Here is an 18,082-nt window from a genome sequence, read left to right as displayed (position 1 = left end):
GGTCCCTATTTTTTCTTTTGCACTTGAATCATCCCTAGGTTTTGATTTTGTCAAGATAAGATCTTTATACCTCAAATGACTTGCAAAGGAGTGATGATTTTGGATCTCTAAGCTTCACACTAAGCAATGAACCTTCAACCTTCTTCTATCCCTTCAAATTGAGCAAGTAAGCACCAACTTCTCTTCTCAAGAGCTCAAAGACACAAAATGATGGCTAAGTGTCGTAATTTAGGGTTTAGGAGATATAACGGCTGGTAAAGAGGCCAGTCCTAAGGACTTAAGGAGCTTATATAGGATGCAACACCCTAAAATTAAGGTTTCATTAAACCTTCATACGCCCAATGTATGAGGCTCGACTCCGCGATCAGACTTCCTCCTTAGATATTTTAAATAAAAATGGCTAAAAGAAAACATGTAACGCCCCGATTCTCAGGTATTGTCTAAATATGAGTTATTGGGTTAAGCCCTACTCGACGAGTTGGTTGATCTACTCGTCGAGTAGCAACGGGAAGGATCGCGGGTTAAGTAACCTACTTGGCGAGTACATATTGGGACTCGACGAGTAGGAGCTGGCAGCGGAAACCCTAAATCTCGGGGTTGTGCACCCTATTTAAGGGAACACAAACCTCTTTTAGCTTCTTTGCAGTCTCTTAACAAACCCTAATATGTGTGTGTGTGTGCCCATTGTGTGTTTGAAGCCTTGGAAGAGGATTTTGGTGAAAAGAGCTTGGGAAGCAAGTAGTTTGAAGCAAGGAGCTTGGGGAAAATCCGGATCTACTACAGTTGTCATCTCTTGGGAAGGTATCAAGTTGTTATCCTCCTTTATATTTCGTTCTAGACCTCCTTGGTTGGAGATCAGGGTTCTTGGTTGGGTTATAAAGTCATTTCATGGAGTATGAGCCAAGATCTAAAGTTGTAACTTCAGATCTGAACTCTCTATGGATTGAATGACCATAAAGTTCTTAACTTTAGCAAGTTTGAGCCCCTCCCTAAGTGTAAAACCCCATTTCAAGCATAGTTTGGGCTTTTTGAGTCATTGGAGCCTTGCATGCACGTAAAGTATGCAACTTTACGTGATAAGCAGACCTAAGGAAGTTGGATCTACAATTTGGGGTCTTGCCATGGCTTAAAAGTTGTTTGCATGATAAATGATTGAAGGGACTCGGCAAGTTGCAAAGCCGACTCGGCGAGTCACATGAAGTCATGCATTAGACTCGACGAGTTGGACGAACGACTCAGCGAGTCCGATGAAGATTGCCATAAGACTCGACGGGTTAAAGAACAACTCGGCGAGTCGGATGAGTTTTAACCAGGACACGTTTGCATGTATTTCCGTCGAGTTACGAGGAGGGAACTCGACGGGTGGCCTTAACGTTTGATCGAGATTCGAAGTAACTCGACGAGTTACCCCGATGACTCGGCGAGTTGAGGTCAGCATGGACTGTTGACCTTGACTAAGGACTTTGACCTTAATCAAGGTTAGCTATTCTGTGAGGACGGAGACTTATGAGCATGTCATATTATGGTAATAGGTGGTGGAGTCTTTCACAAGTGATCGGAGAGCTTTGATTATTTACCAAGCTGACATCTACGAGGTGAGTTATCCTCACTATACTAAGGGGTCTAAGGCACCAAGGCCGACCCCTTTGAATATGTTATCCTAGTAATGTTAAATGTTGAGCATGAGTTAGTGTTGCATGCTAGTGGTTATGCAGTTAGGTAGACTTGTAGGACTACATGTGATGTTATATGATTATTGCATGCTCAGTAGTTATGTTATATGTTATGTGGGTTGGGTTGAGGTTGTACCGCTCTATGCGGTAGCCAACAAACCCTAGAGTATTCCAAATATAAGCTGAGGGCCCGGTAGGCATTCCAGACTCATATTGAGGACTCGGGAGTATTCCAGATATGAGCTGAGGGCCCGGTAGGCATTCCAGACTGATACTGAGGACTCAGGAGCATTCCAGATACGAGTTGAGGGCCCGGTAGGCATTCCAGACTCATACTGAGGGCTCGATGGCATCCCAGATACGAGCTGAGGGCCCGATAGGCATTCCAAACTCGTACTGAGGGCCCAGGGGTAGTCCAGCTTGTAAAGTTGTAGACCCAGTATATGTTGTTCTGTTTTATTGATATGATAGGCTAATGTTGATATTGCTATGTGGACTATATGTGTATCGGTATTTTAGGGGTAATTCACTAAGCTTTCGACCTTACAGTTTCAGCTTATTGTTTCAGGTACATCAGAGGATCGCGGCAAGGCGAAGGCGTGATCGTACAGCTCCTCTTATTATGTTTATGTTTCTGGGAAAAACTCTGATAATCAATATTTTGAAAACAAAGTTGTAATGTTTTGATGAACTTGATATGTTTAAAAAGTTTAAATTGGTTTGAAATTTTGGATGTTACAAGTTGGTATCAGAGCCTTGGTTTGAGTGAATTGGAGGAACATTCGTGTGAATCTAGTCTCAAACCAAGGAAAGGTTTTCAAAAATGTTTTAAGAAATTGGTTTTCAAAATAAATAAAGGAGGATTCAAGGTGTACGATCAGTCGGAGCCAGTAAGTAAACCCCAAAATACCATATAGTTGTTTGATTATATGATATGTTAGAACAGCATGCTAGTACTAGGCTAGGGATCTTCAGGAATTGCATGATAGAATTGCCTGATTACGTGGTGCCTGCTAGCCTAGGGTTTACCTTATATGAAATTAACATCATTACCATAGTGATTTACTGTATGCATCACGGTTATACATAATTACGATCTTATAGCCTGAGAATGTTTGATTTAGCCTTATGTTATGTTCTTGTTTAATTGGGAGCTTAGGGTAGAATTGAATATTCGAAAGTTTATCGGGTTTAGCATTATGTATGGCTAGCATACACTAGTGCTGCAGGGTTGGTGGAAGTTTCGTGAGAGGGTAGGTTGTTTGGATGAGTCCTCCAACTTCGAGGCATCTAGCATTCCTTTAGGAATAAGGCTTGAGTGCTCGATATGATTATATGTATTGTTAGGGCGTTGTGGTGATACTTGGAACAAATATAGGTATGTGTGGAAGGTAGTATGGGCCCATACTACTGAAAGCACAGGACCCATACGCGTGACAAGGAAGTCACAACTCATAGGGTTTTGTTGGGGGTTAGTACCCAGTCATTGTATGAGTTATCTGATACCTTGTGTTGTTTTTCAGAGTGGTGATGACCAGGCGCTTTGTGACTGGATCCGGGTCGGGATTAGGATCGAGATCAGGAGAGGGCGGACAGGGGGAGCTGACAGCACCCAAGACGATCGGCCAAATGAGGCCAGATGAGATGGATGACAGGATCCGAGCAAACCTGCATGAAGAGGTTGCTGCGTTGCTCCGGGGCAAGTTGCCAGAAATGTTCAGGTCGATTAAGACCACCATGGTGGAGTATTTCGATGAGCGTTACGCAACCCTCGCAGAGACAGCCGCCGCAGCAGCTGCATCAACTGTATCTATGGCAGGGGGATGAGTAGGTAGGGGTTTTCAGTACCGGGACTTCAACAACATGAAGCCCCCTACTTTTGATGGGACATAGGATTCCTTCAAGGCTATGAGATAGATTTAAGATATGGAGGGGTGTTTCTTCACATGCTCGTGTCCTACTGACCAAAAGGTCAGGTGTGCTCTAAACCTGCTTAGGTCCGGAGCCAAGGACTGGTGGAGACTTGCGACGCGGACTTACACTGATGATCAGAGAGCTGTTGTTACTTGGGAGCAGTTCAGGGACATGTTTCGCGCTCGTTACATTCTGAGGGTTGAGCGGGAACGTTTGGCACAGGAGTTTCTGAGTTTGAGGCAGGATGGAGAGTCGGTGACGGAGATCACCCTTATGTTCACTGAGCGGGCGATGTTCTACCCAGAGTTTGCTTCCGAGCAATCTCAGATGACCCGTTATCTGAGTATGCTCAAGACTGATATCCGGCAGTTTGTAGCTACCCAGCGATGTGATACTCTTATGGAGTTGCAGGAGGCCGCCAGATGGCGGGAGTTGGAGATTGAGCTGCAGCTAAGGGAGCAGCGGTCGGCCCCGGTACTGTCACAGCTAGCGCCGAAGCGGCCCAAGACCATCGATGCTAGGACCGGGGGTCAACAGGGTCACACTTGTGGGAAGTCTGGCAAGGGAAATTCTGGTGTATGTCGGGCTGGTAGTGGGTGCCACAAGTGTGGAAAGGAGGGGCATTATGCGAAGGATTTTCGCCAGGCTGCCCCAGTCCAGGGTATGAGGTTATGTTATCACTGCAACCAGGTCAGCCACATGAGGGCCAACTGTCCACTACTTGCCGCCAAGCCGGTGCAGGCTGCAGCATCGGCTACTTTGAGGATCACAGATGGGAGACCAGTCAGGACAGAGCCTCCAAAGGCTCAGGGCCGTGCTTTCCAGCTTATGGCGGAGGACGCCAGAGCAACACCAAATGTGGTTGCTGGTATGTTTCTATCCTCATCTTGTTTTATTTATATGTTATATGGTTATTTGTTGTACCTGTGATTAGGTATGTTTTTGGTGAACTCTTTGCCCGCTTTGGTCTTACTTGACTCGGGGGCGATTCGGTCCTTCGTGTCTCGGTCTTTTAGTAGGGAGTTCAGTACGCCTGTGGGCGAGTTGGAGTGTCCGTTACGATTATCTATCGCCAACGAACACGGGGTTTCTGCTTCTTCAGTTTATCGAGGATGTGACTTGGAGATTTTCGGGGTGTCTTTTCCGATAGACTTAATTCCGATTCCCATGGGGGAGGTGTGCGTGATTGTGGGCATGGATTGGCTCAGTAAGTTCGGTGCTATGATTGATTGCGAGGGCCAGCGGGTGGTAGTTCGAACCCCAAGTGGAGGAGAACTGATTATATATGGTGAGGGCACCAGAGTAGGCTCAGGTTTTTGTTCAGCTGCCAGGGCTCGGTAATACATTCAACATGGGTGTACGAGTTATCTAGCGTACGTGGTAAATACGTGAGTCAGGGACCAGAATTCGGTCTCCGATGTACCAGTGGTCGGGGAGTTCGTAGATGTGTTTCCGGAGGAGTTGCCAGGGATACCTCCGGAGAGGTAGGTCGAGTTCAGGATCGACCTGGTGCCAGGTGCGGCCCCTATCGCTAAGGCGTTGTACCGACTGGCGCCGCCTGAGATGCAGGAGCTATCATCGCAGCTACAGGAACTGTTAGGCAAGCAGTTCATTTGACCTAGCAGTTCTCCATGGGGAGCGTTTGAGACCCTCTGTCAGCATCTGTGTGAGGCGCCAGTCCTAACACTCCCGGAAGGAGTTGAGGATTTTGTGGTGTTCTGTGATGCATCCATCATAGGGTTAGGGGCGGTCCTGATGCAGAGAGGACGAGTGATAGCTACGCATCGCGGTAGCTAAAACCGCGTGAGACACGATACCCTACGCACGATTTGGAGCTGGGGACGGTAATAAAAGAAATAACATTTTTGGTGGCGTCTTAAATATTTATTTTTTGGTGTATGTAAACAAATGTAATGATAAAACATTAAACATATTAATAATAATCATAATAAAAGAAATAACATGTGAGTATAGATTATTTTTTGTGATGGATTAAATATTTATTTGTCGGTGTATATAAAAAATATTAAAGATAAAATATTAAACATGTTAGCGATGATAACTTATGCCGATAACTTAAATACATTTATGTCTCAAAAAGTCAACGATGGTCGTGATAATATTTATAAACGGTGATTATAAGTACACATTTATCACTCTAAACGAAAAACACATAATTATAAGTATTTTGTGGTCACTGTTTTATTCTTGTGAGTGACGAAATGTACACAATATTCACGGTATAATATTAAACATGTCAACAAACGTTATCAATAATCATAATAAAAGAAATAACACATGAGCATATATTATTTTGGTGACAGCTTATATTTTTTGTAACATCCGGATTCCCAGGTATAATATTTTATTCTTTTATTTTTGGAAGTTATGAGGAGACTCGACGAGTTGGTATTTAAACTCGCCGAGTATGGTCGCGGATTCGTATCCGAGTTCACATCCGGACTCGGCGAGTCCACGCTGTTTAATGAAACCTTAATTTCCTGGGTTTGGGACCTATTTAAAGGCCCTTTAGGCCGTCATTTGCGACTACTAAACCCCAGAGAGAAACCCTAAGAGATCTAGAGCGTTTGCGAGGAAGGAGAGACCATTCTTGATCCTTTTGTTGGTGTATTTGCAAGAAGGAGGTGACCAAGGCAAGAGGAGGCTGAAGGGGGTGCGATTTTGGTGACTTCTAAGTTTATAGAGATCATATTGAGGTATTTGCTCGGACCTTCTTCAGTTTTGGTGTTAATTCTTAGTGTTAGGGTTTTCTAACCCTTTTAGAGGTTGGATAAGTGGAGCATTTGGTCCCTTCTCGAGTCTATGTTTTGGATCTGGACCCAAAGAGGTCTAGAGACCTTAACCCTTGGAGCTTTATGAGTTATTTTAGGAGCCATGAGCTTGGGATGTCATTTTTGGGGCTAAATCACCAAGTTAGGCCATGTAGATGTTATTTAAGTGTCAAGGTCTGAACTTTACGTGATTATCATGCTTGGGAAGGCCAGATCTACGAATGTAAGGAACAGATCTGACCTCAGGAGGCCTATGGAGTTTGTGCATGGCATGAACTCGCCGAGTCTGAAGAACAGACTCGTCGAGTAGGATGAGGGTTTCCCGTAAATCACTTGGTGAGTAGACTTGCCGAGTTGGGGAATAACTCGGTGAGTCAGGGAGAGTTAGGGGGACTGGAGTTCAAGGCGGAACTCGCCGAGTTGAGTCGGGGTGGCCCTCGCGATTCATGCCAGGTGTGACTCGTTGAGTCAGGGGAAGTACTCGACGTGCCAAGAGAAGGACTAAGAGAGTCAGTGGACACGTGTAGACTCGCCAAGTCGCCCAAGTGCACTCGATGAGTCGGGTCAAAGTTTGACCATTGACTTTTGTTGACTTTTAGGGTTGAGTATAGTTGTATTTATGAGAGTATTTACTTTGGGTGATTAGGCGGAGGCTAGATCACATTTCTACCGAGTTAGAGACTTACCGAGACACCTGAGGTGAGTCTTCTCACTATACGTTACCTAGAGTGGTATTATGTGATGACCAAAGGGTCTTATGTGTTATGTATGAGATTATGTGCTATGTGATATATGTATGTGGTATGATGATATAGACCGGACCTGAGGGTCCAACGAGCTATGACCGGACCAGAGGGTCCAACGAGCTACGGGATTGGAGGGTCCCGCTGAGACACATCGACTAGAGGGTCATATATTAGCCTCGAGTGGTGTATGTGTTGTATGCGGCATCTTGGGGAACTCACTAAGCATTTATGCTTAATGTTGTTGTGTTATGTGTTTCAGGTACTAGCGAGGGCCGTAGGAAGGCGCCGGCGTGATTCGTACACACGAGAGAGAGAGAGTTTGATTTTATGATCTTGGGATATGCTATGTTTCAAAAACTAATATTGGAAATATTGAAGAATGCTTTTATATGAATTTGGTTGTTGAAAAATGAAAATTTTGTTTTGAAATTTACGTTGTTACATTTTTGTTTGTCGGAATATGTAAACAATAGTTATGATAAACTAATTAAACATGTTAGTAAATATAAATTATTCTGACAACTTATTTATATTTGCGTCTCCCAAAGTCAAAAAATGGTGGCGATAATATTTATAATAAATGATTATATGTAAACATTTATCACTTTATATGAAAAAACACATCACTATATGTGTATTATTAATGACGATATAAATACATGCCCAAAACTCTCTACCATATAATGATGAGTTTGACTTATAATAATGAGTTTTCATGGGTTATACTCACCACAATGAAACCACAACATAATTTAACATCAATGACACGACCTTTCCTTACACATTAAAGGAAAAAACCGACATAAAATACCTATAATAACAGATTTTTTGCATGTTCAAAACCTAGTTTTGTACTCATGTTTAAACACCATGGGTATAATGGAGGTTGTGAGATGGTAGTGGGTTGTTTGAGCGATGATGATGTCAATTTTTACATTAATATCACGAAGTTCTTATTATCACCCTTCCTAATCAATTGAACAAGTGAAAACAAATAACTCACAAAAATAAAGGAGACTGTTGATTAGGTCTGTTGCATTTGTTTATGGAGGAGTCAAATTTACGTTTGACAAAATCCCACTTTGATTTTGATTATGTTAAAACTAATCAACAAGGGATCCAAAGAATAAGATTCAGGACCCAATTGGGGAACTCTCGCTTGAGGAGGCGCTAGCGGTGGGGAAGCCTCGTCGGCAGAGTCGTCGGTTGGAAGACACATGTGATGAGGATGATAGAGGTGTTGATTGAGGAAAAAAAGGCGTTAATGTATGAGGGCATATGAGTACTTGGAAGCTACATGGTAATGGGTTTGAAAGAGGGAGGCAAATGTGGCATAAGGTTATAGAGAAGCAACCGGAAAACCTGTTAAATGGTCAATATCGAAACAAACTAGAAATGTGGTGTAAAACATTATAAAAATTAAAAATTTTACCAACTAAATTATAACAAAAAATAACAATTTCAAAATCAAATTTTCGTAAAAATCTTAGTTTCTTGTGCCATTTACTCTTATTTAAAGATAGATTATGGATATCATTTTTTTTATTTAGGAGCTACACTAAATAATCATTGTTCTTGCAATATATTATATAAGATTAAACATTTTTCCGACATATATAAAGTGACAAGTAATTAAACCATTAAAATATTGTTGATGCTATGTACCTGTGTTTTGAAATAGTCATGTCCGTTTCTTTGGTGTTGTGTTGTAATAAGTCATTATCAATTTATTTTAAAATTAATTAAGTCATATTCTAAGAATAATGAGACAATTTGTTTCGTTGTTGTTGTGAAGTATTATATTTTTGAATTATCTTCTTAAACACGTCTGGTCTCTAGTGTAAGATTAACATGTTTTTGCTATGTCACAAGTAATTACTTATTTGTCTTCAAGTGGTTCTATAATGCGTTGTGTCTTTACTTATTTATTTTCTATTTCAGTATGTTACTATTTATCGCCTTTACTTATTTATTTTCTATTTCAGTATGTTACTATTTATCGCCCAAGTTTGAAGTGGTATTTGAATATAGCTATGTACACTCTTGTAATGAACGTTTTAATCTTCGTATATTCTGAGTACCAAATTTACTCTTATCTCGTGGATGTATATTATTAAGTTAAAAAAAAATAACGTTTATCCAGTAGCTTCTTTCAAATAATGGATCTTTGATAGCTTGAACATTAACATTATTACTATATCAGTAAGAAAATACTCAGTAAATCACGGTTGTGGTAAGGACTTAACTTAGTTATGCTATTATTTGTTATTAGTAATGCTTGAAAAGGAGCCATATTCCTACGGCCAAGTCAGTCAAAAACGCTATTTTTCGACAGATTTCTGATAAAAAAATTTACACTATCCGTCAATTTTCCGAAAGAATTTTTCATCGGTAATTCCCAACGCATTCCGGAAAAAGCACAGTTTGACTATTTATGTGTAATTAAAGTTTGACTGTTTCAAATAGAATATTGACAACCGAATTTAGTGACATACTCTACCTATGGATTTTTTTTTGTTTTGCCAATTTTTTGACCGATGTATACCTTATTGACAGTTTTTTCCATCTGTAAAAATACTCTTAAAAAAAACAAAAATACGAAATAAAGTAGCAACATTTTTTTTTACAAAATTGCTAAACATTTTGGGACAACAATCAAATCCTGGTTTACAACTGCACATACACACACATATACATGCAACCACACATATATACCCCTACACATACATACATAAATACATACATTTTTGCATAAACATACACGTACATACACCCTTATATACATACATATACATATACATATACATAAAAACACATGTACAAACATATACACATACTTACACACACACACACACACACACACATATATATATATATATATATATATATATATATATATATATATATATATATATATATATATACTTTTTGCATATGCACATACATATATACATATAGATATATACATATACCACCACATATACATAACAAACAACAACATGCATAAAGAGTCGTTAGCATGACTGTGCTGGATTAGTGTCTAAGCCCATAACTATATTTGATATGTACTTGACCCGATTGTGCATGATCCTTTTGGGTTGCATTCACCAAAGCAATTAGGCAGGGTAATTTAAGGAGATAGAGGATATTATGATTTATTAATATATTATAAGATTAATATATTAAAGGAGAAATCATATTATTTAATTAATATTAGTCATAAATTAATTAGGAATTAATTTGGTGACTAAAAGAGATTAATTAAATATAGGGGGGGCTTAAACTATCAAATGTGTGATAGTTGATTATTGGGCTGGGATATCTTAAAGGAACAAGGGGTGAACGAAATTATGATGGGAGCCCATCATATTTTCGTCCATAGGCTCTATTCTAGAAGGTTCCATGGGTTGCTTAGAGTTTTAGTTATCCATTAGGGTTTTGGCTGAAACCCTAGTAACTCACAGTATAAATAGAACCCCATGCATCCAATTTTCGGCCACTTGTACTCTTGAAACCCTAGAGCCGAAAATTGTAATCCTTTCCCTTCTCTCATATTGCCTTCGTGCTTGTTGGTGTTTGTAAGCCTTTAGAGGGGTTACACTTGTGACTCTAAGCTCAATAGATAAGAAGATTCAAGCTTTCTTCAAGAGGTAATTGTCTAGATCTCATTAGTTACATTAGATTTGTAATATGTATGCTAGATCTAGGGTTAGAAATCTTGGATGAATTGCATGTACAATAGAGAAACCTAGATCCAAGTATTAGGGTTTGCATGTGCACATAGGAAAGTTCTTGTGTGTAAAACCCATCAGACTGGACCATCTCACCGGGCCTTCAGCCTATCTGGACCACTCTCCGGGCCTGCGTCCTAAATGGTCTGCCTCACAAGCCTTCATTCTATCCAGACCGCCCTGGCTATCTTGGCCTTCAGCACAAAGCAGGGCCGTCTCTACCCGATATATAATCACATATCAACATATACCATAACAATCAATAGCCAACACATATAGGTGGTCATACATATCTAACAGATCACTAAAACACAACAACATGCTATATACCAGGATACAGATCTAAAAGATACTCAAAATAACAACATCCTATATACCAAGATATAGATCTAACAAATCACTACAATATAACAGATTGCTATATACCAAGATATAGATCTAACAGATCACCACAATATATCTACATCCTATATACCAAGATACAGATATAACAGATCACTATAGCATAGCAACATACAGTAAAACAAGGATATCAATCCAATGGGTCGGCCTTGGTGCCTTTTACCCGTAAGTATAGTGAGGAAAACTCACCTCATAGTCTAACGAATAGTTGATCAATACCCTTCTCCCAAATACCGGCTCAACCTAAATCCTAAATGTCAAAACATTTAAATTCTAAATTAATAACATTTTCCCAAAATACCATTGGTCAAAACTTGTCAAAATCAGCAAGTCAAGTGAATAAACAAAGTCAAGTCAACTTGGCTAATTCGACTCAGGCTTCATATGCGGGGCGTACCCTAAAGGTATGTGGGGCGTACTAGCATCCGAGTCATCGGGTCCAGATCAGCGTACGCGTAGCGTACCCTGTGGTATGCCCAACATATGTAGCAGCCCTCCTTTTAGCCTATTAAGCACTTATTCCTTCGAGTTAACACGTCCAATTGCATATCCTAGGCTAAAATACCATCATGAGTCATAAAGTTTCCAACTTCATCACTTAGCAGGTCCATTAAGTGCATAAAACACAAAATATCAACATCTAAATGCATTAAGACCATCTATAGCATGCATGGAGTGAAACTAAGCACCAAGACCACATTTTTATGACTCAAGACCCCTCATAAATCCTAAAAGGACGACTTAATGGGTCAAGATCATACCATGCTCAAGAAACACCATATTTGGGACCAAGCGTACCCTGAATAAAGAAATAGCTAGATCTACAAGATAGGGTGATAAAGTTGTGAATTTTATACCTCCTGGAGGTTTCTAACAAGAAGACAATCTCAGATCCAAGATGCTTCCAAGCTCCAAGCTCCTTCCACCAACTTCTTATTCTTCAAGAACACCAACAAAGAACACAAATGAGCTCAAAAGCACTCTTCTCACTTAGGGTTTACTAGAGGGTTGAATTTTCAATTGGAGGCTAATGAGAGAATGATAAATGGGGCTATGATGTTGTTTATGTATTGACCACACCCTAAAAATTAGGGTTTGAAGTTTCTCCACGTACGCCCTACATATGAGATGTATGCCCACCATACTAGGGTCCGCCCTAGTACGCTCAACGTACACAACGTACGGTTATCGTACTCCCCTTTGCCTAAATTACCAAAATGCCACTATGGGCCATTTTGCACTCTTTCAAATACATAGGGAGTAAATTTCATTATTCTCATATATAGGTTTAAAATTGAAAATACTTCAAGATCGCGATGTTACATCATAGTCTTGAAGTCCTCGTCTTCTTCGCCCTTTGCCTAAATTACCAAAATGCCACTATGGGCCATTTTGCACTCTTTCAAATACTTAGGGAGTAAATTTCATTATTCTCATATATAGGTTTAAAATTGAAAATACTTCAAGATCGCGATGTTACATCATAGTCTTGAAGTCCTCGTCTTCTTCGACGACCCTTCGATACTTAACTACTTTGTCGTATTTTACAAAAAATTCATTCAACATCGTCCTCAAGTTTACAAATCCATCAAAAAAACAAATTGATGCTCTCACTTTGTCTGGTTGTGGTCATACTAACAAAGGAAATATCCTTAAAGGCTTTAGAACAATGTATACATTGGTTATACATGTCACTAATCCAACAATTGCTTTCTAGTTTATACTTACTACAAATAACTTCCCACGTTGCTTCAAATTGTTTAAATTTATCACTATTTACCCATTCTTTATATGTTTCTTAAAAACCACTATATTGGGAAACATACGATCGAAGAAACGCGATGCCAAGTCTTTGGAAACACTTTTTTATTGCATTTCCTATAGCTTTGTCTTGATTGGTAATAACTACTTTGGGATACTTGCTAAAAATATATTTGAGGAAATGTTCAAATAAGAATTCAAATGTTTCTTCCTTTTCATTTTCAAGCAATGCTCCATTAAAAAGTATAGACTGCCCACGATGATTCTGATGGGTTTTGGCCAAAAGACATCCTATGTGCTCATGAAAACCCTAAAAGCTTGGATCTAGGTTTCTCTATTGTACATGCTTTTAATCCAAGACTTAAAATCCTAGATCTAATCGATATAACATATGAATAAGGGTTTAGATCATACCTTGATTGTTATATAGTAATAACAATCTCAATTCCTTCTTGTATTGACTTTAGAAAGCTTAGAGTCACAAATGTCACTCCTCTAATGGCTCACAAACACCAAGAGCAAGAGGATGAAGAGGAGGAGAGAAGGAGGCTGCCCAAAACATGTGGAAACCCTAACCAATTAGTTCACCACGTTTTTGAGGCTTAAGAGTACTATTTATACATGTAGGCTATTAGGGTTTTGAACTAGGAAACCCTAATTTGGATGCTTAGGCCCTAAGCAACCCATGGACCCTTCCTTAACAAGCCTTGGACGATTTCTAATGGGTTTCCACATAGAATTCGTCCAACCTAATATAATAACACTACTAGAAAAACAGCCTTTTACGACGCGCAATCAATGACACGCGCTGATAGAGGATACGCATTTGTGCGTGCCCTAAAAATTGATGTCGGTTTTCCAAAATATGAAGCATAGAGGATACCCATTTTTGCGTGCCCTAAAATTAGTGTCTAATAATAAATAAATAAAAAACACGGAGGGCACCTTAAATAAAGTATGTGTCGTCTAACCATGTCGCTTTATAAATTTTAATGAAACGCGCGTTTCATCCGAGGGGGAAATGAAATCCAAAAATTAAAAAGCCCGCTTTGTTTCCACCGACTGAAAACCATAGCTCATCTCCACCGAAAACCCCCTTTCTTTCTTTCTTTCTTCTCTCTCGATTCTCGAACCTCCATTCACCTTCCGCCATCTTCTGCTTATTCGACCCTTCCGAGTGTCTCCCACCGCCATCGACTTCCAATGAAAGACGACCGTTCTTGGTGCTTTGCCTCTATAACGATCGACAATCTCACCTGATCACCTCGCCTCACCTTGCCGACAACCTCAGGTGTAATTATCTCATGCCCGCTTCTCCTTGTCGGTGACCTAAGCCTCGTTACATTGATCCATCGTCCCAAACTTTGGAAGAAATAGCAATTTTCTCCGGACCACACAAAATCCTCCCAAAAATCGGACCAGCACATCCAACAAATCGATTTCAAGTAACCCGTTTCATAGATGCGTCTACTTCTCAGCTTCTAGGGCTCGAATCCATATTTCCCCATGTCAACACTCCATCATCTGTTTACTTAGCTTACTAAAATCATCAATCTCGTAGATTTTAGTTACAAACACCCAATTTTCTTTATCCTTTCTTCATCTTTAATAATTCTCTTCAATCGATCGATTTAATAATTCTCTTCATCTTTTCTTATATCTAATTTTCTATTGATTTTTTTACTGAGGTTTTCAATTTCTTCAATTGGCCTTACTCTAGTGGTTTTTAGTTCATTGTCAAATCTTCATCCTTACTCAATTTCTTCTCTCTATCTTTTTATGCATGATTCCTTTTGTGGTTTGTAAATGCACATAACGTGTTCGATATATTGCCTCATTGAAATTCTTTATTTTTTTTTATTTAGATTTTGGTTCTGATCCTTATATTTCATGTTCGTGATCAAACGAGTAGCTTTAAGAAGGGTTTGAAATTAAACAAAAAAGAAGATGGAGAATTAATTAGGTATACCCATTTTCCCCTTTTAGTTAATTATATATTTATATATGTTAGTGATTGTAGTTTTTGATATATATGAAGACAAAGAGTTTGACCACAATCGAAAGTGCTGCTAATGTGTGTTCTGTCCAGTTCTCTCCTTACTCTTATCATTTGTTGTGTTTTGGGTCTACTGATTATAGAACTTACTGTTATGATTTGAGGAATATTTCCACCCCTTTGTGTTCTTTGATTGGTCAAGACACAACTGTTAGTTTTATGAAATTATTGGATCATGGAACCCTTATTTCTGCATCAACAGACAACACATTAAAGCGTTGGGACCTCAATAAAGTAGCCCATTCTAGTTGTTCAACCACAACCAACAGTTGCATCTTGACCTTTAAAGGTCTTATTGATTTTTGTCTCAAATTTTCTTTATTTTATCTGTTTGTGATGGATACATTGAAGGAGACGATGCTTCAAAGAAGAAGTTCTAGACCTTAATTTCATAAAGGATGCAAATGGGTATGTTGCCCCTGTGGATTCTGCTAATTACCACTATTGTATAAGCTTGTTTCATTATTTTTTCTAAATACGAACACATTTTTTTCAGTAACAAAGGATACCAAAATAGGACATATGGCAAGTTAATCATGCTCTTCTGTTTTTTCTGCTAAGTTTCTAAATGGAACCAGGTGAAGAGATAATTTAATGGAACAATCTATGTACTTGTTGGATCTTGATTATCAAAGCAAATTCAACTCATGTCTTCCAGATCTTGTTCAAACTAATTAACTTGAGCTTATCAAATCTCTTATCAATTGGTTTTGTGATTCACCAAGTTCTACTAAAGTAGTGTTGGGTGAATAGTTGAATGTTTGAATCACATGTTTATCATATAAATTTAGTAGCCTTTTTTTCCTATCTAGACCTCTGTCTGCACTATTAAAAAAATAAGGTGTCTAGTATTTATTTAACCTATAAACTCCGAATTGTTCATAACTTATGTTTTTTTTTGGCATTATGCAGTTAATTGGCAGCCAATATGTTCCGAAACCATAACAAAACATAGTCCTAGTTCAACTTTGTGCCAAAGAGGTTGTTGTTCCTAAAGCTCTCAAGGGTATAATAAGTTGACTTTCAAAATTTAACTTATACATATGTACTGATTCAATATCTTCAGATCTTGTATGTATGTTTCTATTTTGACATGGTTTCATATATCAAAATCTAGGTTCTTTAGCTCATAAAAAACTCATTTGTGTTGCATAAACATCTTAACTTGAGAATCTTGTTTCCATGCTTAGGGATATCAAAGGAAACAAGTAAATGAGGGAAAGGTTGTAAAATGCCACTTGCATGTAAAATAGGATCATCTCTTAACGCCTGATCTCTTGATGACATATAGGGTCCATACCTGAATCAGGCAGTGGTAAAACAATGCTTTTGTGTGATTCCTGCATGGATTTGAAAGAGTCTCAACCTCCTCCCCTGATCCAGACCCAATGTAGCCCTAAGCTACCTAATAATAGTAGAGACAGGTATTCTCAACCTCCTCCTCTAATGAATGCACACAAATCTTTACTGGATTGTTTATTTTCTGTATCTCAAATGTAGCACTTAGCCAAGTACCCTGTTTCTTCTTTGTAGTTCAATTCTATAATTTGTATACTCGAAATATTCAGGTCAGCATCTCCAGTATCTGCCCCACATTCTACTGCCCGAGTAGCCATCACTAGTACTGGAAGAAGCAAGGGCCAGGGAAGGCTAACAAGAAAGTTAGTAGTTTTTATCTTTTTTACTTTCTCTTGTTTTCTTTTTCTAGATCTTTATAAATTAATGTGGTTTTACTTGTTATATGTAGAGATTTGCGTATGCACAAACTGGTTTTTGAGGAAGACGTGTTACCCGATGGAATAGCCTTATCTTATTTTGCTTGTGGGGAGGTAATTTATATTTTAATAAATGGGATTTATATATTTTCTTATTTATGTTTATTATTTCAACTTTCTTGATAATCCATCTTTTTGTGGTTGGCAGAAACTGTTGGAGGGTTATAAAAAAGGGGCTGGAATCTTTTGCTATTGCTGTAACACTGAGGTACTTGGTGGTGCAAATTCAATTGTAAATCTTAGGTAGTGTTTGGTAATTGGTATGATGATGGAATTGGAGAAGGAATGGAATGGTTGATTCCATCGTATTCCATAGCCACTAGTTGTTCTTCTTCATTCCATCGTGGAATGGAACAACTCATTTCATTCCTACATGCCAATGAAACATGACCCTTTTACCATTTTACCCTTTTATCTAACCAAACTTACTCTTTGGAATCACTTTACTAACTTCCTTTACTTGACAATCAGGTCAACCCCTCACAGTTTGAAGCTCACGCTGGTTGGGCTTCACGTCGCAAACCGTGAGTTTCCCATTTTACCCTTTTACTATATTCCACTATTCTATCAATCATCCAATCATCCAAGGTTCAACGGTGTGTTAGGCGAAGCTGGAGCAGGGATGTGGTTAGTAGTTGAGTTAAATCAGATGTTTTGTTTCAAATAATAGTTATATATTTAGTTTTCCCTTTGATAGTTTAATGTTAGTTTGGTTCAGATAACTGTTGAGAAGGTTGTTTTGGAACAAAGCAATAGCCGGTATGAGCTTCAAGGCGAATATGTGTTGCCCGGGTCACGGGCTGGAAAAGAAACAGGAAAAGGGAACTTACTAAGAAGAGCAATGGCTGGTCATTTAGGGAGTGTGATATCTTCTATGGGTCGCTGGAGAATGAGGCTTGAGGTTCTACGTGCTGAAATTGATGAGATGCTTCCACTTAATAGGCTTGTTTCCCGAAGTACCGATCCAACTCTTCAGTTTAGATCAAAGGTCATCCTCATTCATTCATTCATTTATTAAGTTTTGGTCTATCATCCAAACCCAAAAAGCTCTCATCTAAGTCTAATGTCTTTTATGTGCAAAACACATGAGAATGAATGAATGAATGCGCTTTACCAAAATATAGCAAACACAACCAATCCTAATCTTGTTCATATACCATAAGAGAGTAAAGTAAAGCAGGTTGCATTCCCATACATCGGTTTGGTAAACAGAGTAAATAAAGTAGGTTGCT

At 39.0% G+C, this 18,082-nt stretch overlaps 1 long non-coding RNA gene across 1 annotated transcript; it reads left to right on the top strand.

Moving 5' to 3' along the window:
* The first annotated feature begins 16,364 nt into the window (after positions 1 to 16,364).
* LOC145075214 (uncharacterized) lies at positions 16,365 to 16,889 on the top strand. The gene is made up of 3 exons (XR_013692380.1): positions 16,365 to 16,499; positions 16,644 to 16,736; positions 16,823 to 16,889. It is a non-coding gene; the product is annotated as an uncharacterized LOC145075214 (long non-coding RNA).
* The last annotated feature ends 1,193 nt before the right edge of the window (positions 16,890 to 18,082 follow it).

This window comes from Lactuca serriola, chromosome 9 (genome assembly GCF_051521515.1).
Source record: "Lactuca serriola cultivar US96UC23 chromosome 9, Lser_US96UC23_V15, whole genome shotgun sequence".
Classification (NCBI taxonomy): Eukaryota; Viridiplantae; Streptophyta; class Magnoliopsida; order Asterales; family Asteraceae; genus Lactuca; species Lactuca serriola.
This window is presented reverse-complemented; position numbering and strand designations above follow the sequence as displayed.